Below are 9,531 nucleotides of genomic sequence, written 5' to 3' on the forward strand. Positions count from 1 at the left end.
ATTGTTAGCATGACCATAAAATATACTTTCATATTGTGTGCATTTGGCATCCTATATGTTCATATTTTTTGCTATATAATTAGTTAAAATTCAAATAGTTTGACTTTGACCAAACACTAAATGCATCGGGAAGGAGGGGGCAAGACAAATCCAAGTCACTTAATTTAGGACGTAGCATGAATTTTTCTGGATTATGATAGTGGCGTTGTATAGATGCAGAATGTATTTTAGATACCGGGATTATATAAGAAAACAAAAACGGAGCAAGTAATACAGCACAATCAATGAAGGCAGTGGCGCAGAAAATAAAACAATATAATGCAGAAATCGGTGATAAGAAGACATACAGAGCAAGGGCATTCTGAAGCCAGCACGCCGTGAACATGACGACGAAGTGGTGGGGAGCATTCCGTGAGCCGCAGCGCCTCCTGCGTAGGGGATGAAGGGGAGAGCCCCGTGCCGCGGATGGCGCGGTCCAGAGCCTCCCGCGTGGCAGAGGCCGATGCGGAGGAGAGCTCCCCGCGCGGCAGCGACGGCAGTGGCAGCGGTGGGAAATGTGCCTCACGTCTCACGACAGGGACGGCGGCGGTGGAGGGCCTCCTCCGTAGTGGGGACGAGGATGAAGGCGAGAGCGCCATGTCGATGGCGCGGTCGAGAGCCGCGGAGGCGGATGCAGGACGCGAGGGCGGCGAGGAGAGCCGCCCATCCCCTGGAAGGGAAGTAGGCGGAGGTCGTCGGAGGCGAAGAGGAGGCTCCCGGTGGGCGGAGACGGCGCGGGCGAGGAGCGTGCCGCGCGGCGCAGGTGGAGGCGGTGAAGGGGAGCCTCTCGCAACTCCGGGACGGGAGTCGAGGGAGGGGTGCGGCGCCGTGCACACCTCGGCAACGGCGATCGCCCGTGTCCATGGTGCCGTAGGCGGAGGCTCGCGTCCCGGGCGGCGCGCGGCGACAGCGGAGCCGTACGCAGACGCTGGGCGCCCGATCACGCCGGCGCGCCAGGGCTCAAGAGCCGTTGAGCGGGTGGAGGGAATGCGTAACCCTAGCCTACAGATTAAATTGGAGAATGAATCGGAGGAGAATTGGGTTTTTTAGAATTGGAGATTGGAGCCAAGCCGCTCGGAGGTGTTCGGGTTTGAGTTTGGCGGATGGGAGGAGGTGGAAGTCCCAGTTCTCAATTTAGGGCGTTGCTACACGGTGCGCGGTTACCAGTTTGCTTTACGCAGTGCCCCCTGTCCGAACCAGAACCTTTCCCAAAAAAGTAGGTGGGGCCAAAGGTAGACAGCGACAGGCATCTGAAAAAAGAAAGCATCCTCTGTCCTGGGAAGCGCGTCCACACGCGGTGACGCAAAAAGACTAGATCCACAGGCGGCTGGTCCAGATGTAACAAAATAAAAAAGGCTCAGAACGATCCCAACCAAAAACAGAGGAAACTCTACCTGCAACATTTTCTTACTCCATTCGCCGGCGGCTGGAAGCTCCATGGCTTGAGCTTCTTCGGTAGAAAAGTTACAGGAAATCAAAAATAAAACAGAAAACAAAATAGGGAGGCGCGCCAGAATCTACAACCACCGAAACATGTATAAAAAGTTACAGCCCATGCACCTCTAGATCTGTATTCTTACATGAACATCCAGGAAGCTAGATTCAGGCCGGCTGATGCATCAGTATCAGCTACCCCACAGATTTTGTCATAGATGTATAAAACTGGTCTCCAACAGTTATGAGAGAAAAAGACATAGTCGTACAAAGTGGTCTGCATCGTAGGATGCATGTTCTTGGAGTACAATACAACACCAAAAAGCACCAGGTTTTAGCAGTTTGTGAGACCGCACCTTAAACTAGTAGATGAACAAAAACTAGTGGCAAACTGCATTGCCAGGAACCTGAAAGCAAGGAGAGGCATGTAAAATTTCTCTTCCAAGAAGCTAGAATATGTAATGTAGCCATGATTTCTCTCAAATCAGTCTTCATCATCTGCAAGAAAAAATAACCATGCAATAAATTTAGTAGCTGTTTATTGGTTGAAACAAATAAAAAGGAAAAAACATTGTAGGGAGTAAAAAATGTTGCAGGCTTGAAGACAAGTACATATTGTCTTCAATATGTATTTTCTGCTAATTTTCTGCTTGAAGTAATTGCAGACCGGGTGAATAAAGCATGGTAGGAAATAAAAATACAGTAGAAAGTTTCTGCAAATGTTCTGCTATCTAAATTATATGGAAATGTAACTATTTCTATATATTTGCATATATGGATTTCTGGTTTCCTGATCTAAATACACCAACACCTGAAGTTGATCATCAGGACCAAGTTGATGGTCAGAACAATGTTGAGGATCTAACAGAACAGGGACATCAAGATACAGGGGGACCAACACTGGTCCATCTTTGCGTCAGTTCATAAAAAAGATTGAAAACCTACATGTATATAAAAAAACATCCTATACATATATTCTTGCTAATAGAAAATCACACCAGAATGTATTTATTGACACTAATTTACATCCTAAAAAATTACAAGGAACAAAACACTGCGTATATAATATCCTATATGCAGGATGTATTAATTGCCTAAAAAATACATCCTGTTAGTAAAAAGCATTATACTAGAACCTATGTACAGGTTGTATTAAAGTGCCAACAAATACATCCCATTAGTAAAGCATTATACTCCTATATGCAGGATGTATTAATTGCCTAAAAATACATCCTATTTGTAAAGCATTATACTAGAAAAAAGGGCCTAAAAATAAGTAGTATATCCTATTAGTAAAGCATTATACTAGAGAATCCTATATGCAGAAGGTATTAATTGCCTCATCCAGATAGTAAAGCATTATACTAGAACTAGTATAAGCAGGATGTATTAGAATGTCTAAAAAATACATTCTATGGTCATACAAAAACATAGGAAGTCGGAAGTAGGGCAAAAGCTAGCCTTCGGGTTCTGATGGCGACTTGAGGAATATTAGGACGCCCAATACATGCAAGTCATTCGAGTGTGTGTTTATTGAGTTGCTTTGCCGTAGCCAGCTAGCTAGTTTTTCTAGTTGATCAGTTGAGCTAGTTTCCCTAGTTGCCAAACACGCTGATAACAAGACGTGCGTCTAAGCGTCTTACGGGTTAGCAAAAAGGACATCAGGTGAGCTATCTGTGTGCAGGTTTCGAGATCTATGGACGATAAATATGACGGGATGCTGTAGTGGAGTACAGAGACTTCAGATGTAGCAGCGCACCAAATAAAACAAGAACGAAGAACACCCAAAAATTGCTCGCAACAGACGCCACTGGAAATGCATCGCCCTCTTGAAACCACAGGATAGGCGAAGAGCATTGGAACTGAGATACTCACCCGCTCAAAAATCGAGACCCAGATCCCTCCTCCCTGCCAGTCATCGGTGATGTCGAACCCGCGGCGAAGCTGCTGGACCGAATCGTCGCCGGCCCGTCGCCGCACTGCCGCGCGAACCGCCTGCTAGATTCGTGGGGGAGCCGTTGGTCGCGTCCATGGAGAGATTTCGAGGCTTCGCCGCGACGAGGAAGGGGATTAGGGAAATTGGCCTGGTTCGCCACGCCGCCGTGCCGCCGCGCCGCGCGCTCCGCCTGCTAGCTTCGCCGGGGAGCTTGTGATCTCGTCGATGGTGAGATTTGAGGCGGAGAAGAGACGCTCGGCCACGAAGAGGAAGGCGAATGGGGAATGGCAATCTCGATGGAGAGAGACTAGGCTGTCGGCGTGGGTGGGTTGAGCCAGGGACGTCCGATCGGGATCCAACGCATGAAACGAGTGAGCACCGCGTATGACAAGATAGTGCCCAGGCAGAAATTAGATTTTGCGCTCAATTTATGGCATCTTCAACCGGGCGACGGAAACGGTCGCTGCTGCTGCGTTCGCGCGGATCGGAAATACGCCTGCACCCCGGTCTAACGGTGCGACACATTATGTTTGGGTCATCCGTGGAGACGCAAACGCAGCGCAAATATGTGGCACGTTTGCGTCTTCGTGGATGCTGCGCGGTCGCGCTGAGCGTTCGCTCGCTTGTCCACGGGCTCGCCTGGCAGCGACCCTGGCTCGAGCCGGCGCAAGTTAAAGCAAAGCAACCGCCAGGGAGGGCAACCGCCGAAATAGCAACCGCGCCGATCGATGCGTCAACCGCCGGAATGGAGCGCCGACCCGCCGCGGAAGAGCAACCGCAGACCTCTTCGTTATACGCGCCGCCATTAATCCCATGCGCCTGCTCTAATTCATGTCCAACTGGCTGCCATTCTTCTTCTCCAACACCGGCTAGCCACCATGAACAACTTGTCGTTGCCATCGGACACCGACAACGAGGGGAAGCCGCCGGGATGGCGACATTGGTGGGATAGGGCTGCCACGCCGAGCAACCCTAGCTCCCCGCCGACAGAGGGCGAGGAGGCGGGGGCGCCGTTGGCCTCGACGGCCAGGACGAGGAGGACTCATACGCAAGGTGGGCACGGCTGGAGGCGGCGGACGACGCGGCACTGGCAAGGAAGGAGGCAAGGGCCTGGGCGCAGGCGCAAGCACAGGCGGAGGCACGAGATATGCATGTTGAAAGTTGAAAGCAACCGCTGAAACTTATATCTTCCTTTGTGTTGCTTCGATGCCTTTACTTTGAATTTATTGCTTTATGAGTTAACTCTTATGCAAGACTTATTGATGCTTGTCTTGAAAGTATTATTCATGAAAAGTTTTGCTATATGTCATCTATTTGTCAAACTATAGATATTGCTTTGAATCACTCCATTCATGTCATATGCTTTACAATAATGCTGATCAAGATTATGATGGTAGCATGTCACTTCAGAAATTATTCTTGTTATCGTTTACCTACTCGAGGGCGAGTAGGAACTAAGCTTGGGGATGCTGATACGTCTCCAACGTATCTATAATTTCTGATGCTCCATGCTTGTTTTATGACAATACCTACATGTTTTGTTCACACTTTATATCGTTTTGATGCGTTTTCCGGAACTAACCTATTGACGAGATGCCGAAGTGCCAGTTCTTGTTTTCTGCTGTTTTTGGTTTCAGAAATCCTAGTAAGGAAATATTCTCGGAATCGGACGAAATCAACGCCCAGTACCCTATTTTCACATGAAGCTTCCAGAACACCCGAGAGCCACCAGAGGAGGGCCCTGTGGGCCCCAGATGACAGGGTGGCGCGGCCAGGGCCTGGGCCGCGCCCCCCTAGTGTGTCATCGCCTCGTCGACCCTCCGACTCCGCCTCTTCGCCTATTTAAGGGTCCCTGACCTAAACCTCGATACGAATAAGCCACGGTACGAGAAACCTTCCAGAGCCGCCGCCATCGCGAAGCCAAGATCTGGGGGACAGGAGTCTCTGTTCCGGCACGCCGCCGGGACCGGGATGTGCCCCCGGAAGGCTCCTCCATCGACACCACCGCCATCTTCATCACCGCTGCTGTCTCCCATGAGGAGGGAGTAGTTCTCCATCGAGGCTCGGGGCTGTACCGGTAGCTATGTGGTTCATCTCTCTCCTATGTACTTCAATACAATAATCTCATGAGCTGCCTTACATGATTGAGATTCATATGATGATGCTTGTAATCTAGATGTCATTATGCTAGTCAAGTGGGTTTTACTTATTTTATCTCCGGAGACTCCTTGTCCCACGTGTGTAAAGGTGACAGTGTGTGCACCGTGTGGGTCTCTTAGGCTATATTTCACAGAATACTTATTCACTGTTATGAATGGCATAGTGGAGTGCTTATTTATATCCCTTTATGATTGCAATGTGCTTTGTATCGCTACTAGTCTATGTGCTACTCATGTGATGTTATTAAAGTAGTCTATTCCTCCCGCATGGTGTAATGGTGACAGGTGTGTGCATCATGTGGTTCTTGTCGTAGATTATGATCATAATCTCTTGTAGGTTATGGAGTTGATTATCGCTATGATAGTATTGATGTGATTTATTCCCCCTTCATAGTGTATAGGTGACAGTGTGTATGCTATGTTAGTACTCGGTTTATTTTGCAAAGATCCATTATGCTCTAAGGTTACTTAAACATGAATATCGAATGTTGTGGAGCTTGTTAACTCCGGCATTGAGGGTTCGTGTAATCCTACGCAACGAATGGTGTTCATTATCAAACAAGAGTATATGTAGCACAAATGAGAGAAGTTATTATTTATTATGCGATCAATGTTGAGAGTGTCCACTAGTGAAAGTATGATCCCTAGGCCTTGTTTCCAATACTGCAAACACCGCTTATTTACCGTTCTGTTGCATGTTTACTCGCTGCCATATTTTATTCAGATTGCTATTACCACTCATATACATCCATATTACTTGTATTTCACTATCTCTTCGCCGAACTAGTGCACCTATACATCTGACAAGTGTATTTGGTGTGTTGGGGACACAAGAGACTTCTTGCTTTGTGGTTGCGGGGTTGCTTGAGAGGGATATCTTTGACCTCTTCCTCCCTGAGTTCGATAAACCTTGGGTGATCCACTTAAGGGAAAACTTGCTGCTGTTCTACAAACCTCTGCTCTTGGAGGCCCAACACTGTCTACAGGAAAAGAAGCGTGAGTAGACATCAATGCCTCATGCATTCCTATGAGTTTATGAGGTATTGGTATTTTAATCTCCCCCTCACAATTGACTTTATTAGTGTATCTTAGCCTATCTTTTTCTCTTTTTTCATGGATATTTGCAAAATTGGTACACAAGCTTAGCATCTTATATCGAATAAAAACTTTCCTAGCTTCTCTAGCTACATCACCAAATTCTCTAAGAAGAGTTTCTAGAATAAAATCTTTCTTTTCTCCTTCTTCCATATCACCGAGTGTAAGAAACATATGTTGCATCATGGGATTAAGATTAACAAATCTAGCTTCCAACATGTGCACTAAAGAGGCAGTAGCAATTTCATAATCAGGAGCAAGTTCTACCAAGGATCTATTTTCAAAATCTTCAGTCTTACTAACATGAGTGAAAATTTCTTCTATATTATCTTTTCCAATGATAGACCCACTACCTACCGGTATATCTTTCAAAGTAAACTTAGGATGAAGCATGATGAAATAAACAAAAGTAAACTTGATGAAGTAAATGCAAGTAACTAAGTTTTTGTGTTTTGATATAGAGCTAATAAACAAGACAGAAAGTAAAGCAACTAATTTTTTTGTGTTTTTAATATGAAGCAAACAAGACAGTAAATAAATAAAGTAAAGCAAGACAAAAACAAAGTAAAGAGATTGGATGTGGAGACTTCCCTTGCAGCGTGTCTTGATCTCCCCGGCAATGGCGCCAGAAAAAGAGCTTGATGCGCGTAATGTACACGTCCGTTGGGAACCCCAAGAGGAAGGTATGATGCGCACAGCAGCAAGTTTTCCCTCAGAAAGAAACCAAGGTTATCGAATCAGTAGGAGCCAAGAAGCACGTGAAGGTTGTTGGTGGAAGAGTGTAGTGCGGCGCAACACCAGTGAAACCGGCGCCAATGTGGAACCTGCACAACACAATCAAGATACTTTGCCCCGACGTAACAGTGAGGTTGTCAATCTCACCGGCTTGTTGAAAACAAAGGATTAAGCGTATCAAGTGGAATATGGTGTTTGTTTGCAAAGAACAGTAAGAACAATGATTGCAGTAGATTATATTCAGATGTAAAAGAATGGACCGGGGTCCACAGTTCACTAGTGGTGTCTCTCCAATAAGATAACTAACATGCTGGGTGAACAAATTACAGGTGGGCAATTGACAAATAAAGATTCAATACATATCAACAATGATTACTATGAGATTTAATCGGGGCATTACGACAAAGTACATAGACCGCTATCCAGGCATGCATCTATGCCTAAATAATCCACCTTCGGATTCGCATCCGCACCCCTCCAAGTATTAAGTTGTAAACAACAGATAATTGCATTAAGTATGGTGCGTAATGTAATCAACACAAATATCCTTAGACAAAGCACTGATGTTTTATCCCTAGTAGCAACAGCACATCCACAACCTTAGAACTTTCTGTCACTATCCCAGATTAAATGGAGGCATGAACCCACTATCGAGCATAAATACTCCCTCTTGGAGCTTGATGGCGTGTAACTCACACGTTCGTTGGGAACCCCAAGAGGAAGGTATGATGCGCACAGTAGCAAGTTTTCCCTCAGAAAGAAACCAAGGTTTAATCGAACCAGTAGGAGCCAAGAAGCACGTTGAAGGTTGATGGTGGCGAAATGTGATGCGGCGCAACAACAGGGATTCCGGCGCCAACGTGGAATCTGCACAACAAAACCAAAGTACTTTGTCCCAACGAAACAGTGAGGTTGTCAATCTCACCGATTTGCTGTAACAAAGGATTAAGCGTATCGAGTGGAAGATGATTGTTTGCAAGAAAATAGTAAAACACAATTGCAGTAGATTGTATGCTATGTAAAGAATAGGACCGGGGTCCACAGTTCACTAGAGGTGTCTCTCCCATAAGATAAAAGCATGTTGGGTGAACAAATTACGATCGGGCAATTGACAAATAGAGAAAGGCATAACAATGCATGTACATGATATGATAAATATAGTGAGATTTAATTGGGCATTACGACAAAGTACATAGACCGCCATCCAACCGCATCTATGCCTAAAAAGTCCACCTTCGAGTTATCATCCGAACCCCATTCGGTATTAAGTTGCTAAGCAACGGACAATTGCATTAAGTATGGTGCGTAATGTAATCGACAACTACATCCTTAGACATAGAATCAATGTTTTATCCCTAGTGGCAACGAGCACAACACAACCTTAGAACTTTCATCACATCGTCCCGGGTGTCAATGCGGGCATGAACCCACTATCGAGCATAAATACTCCCTCTTGGAGTTAAGAGTACAAACTTGGCCGCAGCCTCTACTAATAACGGAGAGCATGCAAGATCATAAACAACACATAAACAATAGATTGATAATCACCATAACATAGTATTCTCTATCCATCGGATCCCGACAAACACAACATATAGAATTAAATATAGATGATCTTGATCATGTTAGGCAGCTCACAAGATCCAACAATGAAGCACAACAAGGAGAAGACGACCATCTAGCTACTGCTATGGACCCATGGTCCAGGGGTGAACTACTCACTCATCACTCCGGAGGCGATCATGGCGATGAAGAGTCCTCCGGGAGATGAATCCCCTGCCGGAGGCGATCTCCTAAATCCCCCGAGATGGGATTCGCGGCGGTGGCGTCTCTGGAAGGTTTTCCGTATCGTGGCTCTCGGTACTGGGGGTTTCGCGACGGAGGCTTTAAGTAGGCGGAAGGGCAATGTGGGGGGCCACACGAGGGCCCCACACCCTAGGTCGGCGCGGCCAGGGCCTGGGCCGCGCCGCCCTATGGTGTCGGCGCCTCGTGGCCCCACTTCCTTAGCTCTTCGGTCTTCTGGAAGCTTCGTGCAAAAATAGGACCCTGGGCGAAGATTTCGTCCAATTCCGAGAATATTTCCTTACTAGGATTTCTGAAACCAAAAACAACGAAAACAAAGCAATCGGCTCT

General features: G+C 46.5%; 1 long non-coding RNA gene across 1 annotated transcript; it reads right to left on the minus strand.

Moving 5' to 3' along the window:
- Nucleotides 1–1,654: 1,654 nt before the first annotated feature.
- Nucleotides 1,655–3,658, minus strand: LOC124684120. Its single transcript, XR_006996912.1, has 2 exons — nt 3,349–3,658; nt 1,655–1,971 (listed from the first exon to the last, which is right to left on the minus strand). It is a non-coding gene; the product is annotated as an uncharacterized LOC124684120 (long non-coding RNA).
- Between the last annotated feature and the right edge of the window lie 5,873 nt (nt 3,659–9,531).

The sequence above is a fragment of the Lolium rigidum genome, chromosome 1 (genome assembly GCF_022539505.1).
Source record: "Lolium rigidum isolate FL_2022 chromosome 1, APGP_CSIRO_Lrig_0.1, whole genome shotgun sequence".
Classification (NCBI taxonomy): Eukaryota; Viridiplantae; Streptophyta; class Magnoliopsida; order Poales; family Poaceae; genus Lolium; species Lolium rigidum.